The sequence below is a fragment of the Aplysia californica genome, unplaced genomic scaffold (genome assembly GCF_000002075.1).
Source record: "Aplysia californica isolate F4 #8 unplaced genomic scaffold, AplCal3.0 scaffold00125, whole genome shotgun sequence".
Lineage (NCBI taxonomy): Eukaryota > Metazoa > Mollusca > Gastropoda > Aplysiida > Aplysiidae > Aplysia > Aplysia californica.
The window spans coordinates 1,262,576-1,263,628 of record NW_004797395.1 but is presented as its reverse complement, the minus strand read 5'-3'; the positions used below and the strand labels follow the sequence as shown (position 1 = coordinate 1,263,628).

Genomic DNA, 1,053 nt, shown 5'->3' with positions numbered 1-1,053 from the left:
TCTGTCTGTCTGTCTGTCTGTCTGTCTGTCTGTCTGTCTGTCTGTCTGTCTGTCTCTCCCTTTCTCTCTAAGATAACTAGATAATCTCCCGCACCCATCCCACCCCAACCCCATTTTTACAAGAGGAAAGAAAAGGCGGAAACAAACTAATTCGAATTCATTTAGACTTAAAATAAGTATTTCAAAGTACAGCTCCAATAAATTTATATTTTTTTTTAAGACACACACTTTTCTGGGAGTACGGCTACGCTTATAATTTTTGTTGATGCATTGCTATCGTTGACAAAATGAAGAATGCTTTATAATGCGCTTTTTTCATTGTAGAAATAGGCCGCCTTGCGTTTTGCCTCTTACAACTGGGCGAGTCTTATGTCGACCTGTTTTACAAGTGCAAAGCGGGTGTCGTGCGGCAAATTATGCATTCAAACCAGACTGAATGAACGGAGGAAGGGGAGGGAGGTCCGTGATGACGCATCCTGCAGTGTATTGCTTTCCCGAGAAGCTTTAGATCTACTCTGTGTTAATTTTATCAGCCGTAGACAGTGAGAATTGGATCAATTATTCGAGCTGGTCATAAGGTGTAACTCACTGCAATCACAACAGGGCCCTAATTATTAGGTGAATTGAAAGGGAACGATTACGATAATAGTCACGTTCGAAATGAGAACGAAAAAGGGAAGAACGGAAGGGGAAGGGATTGTATTGCGTTTAGCCTGGAGGGAAAATTTGGACCAGACTTGAGTCATGGTAAGGTTCCTCTGTTATTATTATTGTACTTTACCATCTCCGTGTAGGCTACTGACGTTGTCAACCGGGGAAGATTTAAATACGCAGATCACTTGTTTCTGTAAGGGTTGTTATATTATCTTGTTGATTTTTTGAAAAAGTTGTATTATTTATTTTATCTATCTGGGTCAGTCTATCTATCTGTCTGTCTGTCTGTCTGTCTGTCTGTCTTGTCTGTCTGTCTGCCTGTCTGCCTGTCTGCCTGTCTGCCTGCCTGTTTGTCTGTCTGTCTGTCTGTCTGTCTGTCTGTCTGTCTGTTTGTCTGTC

At 41.6% G+C, this 1,053-nt stretch overlaps 1 protein-coding gene across 2 annotated transcripts in view; it reads left to right on the top strand.

The window, feature by feature from the left end:
- LOC101859323 (sodium-dependent multivitamin transporter) overlaps positions 1-1,053 on the top strand; it is a 67,624-nt gene that overhangs the window by 2,038 nt on the left and 64,533 nt on the right. The gene's annotated exons all lie outside the window — the stretch shown is intronic.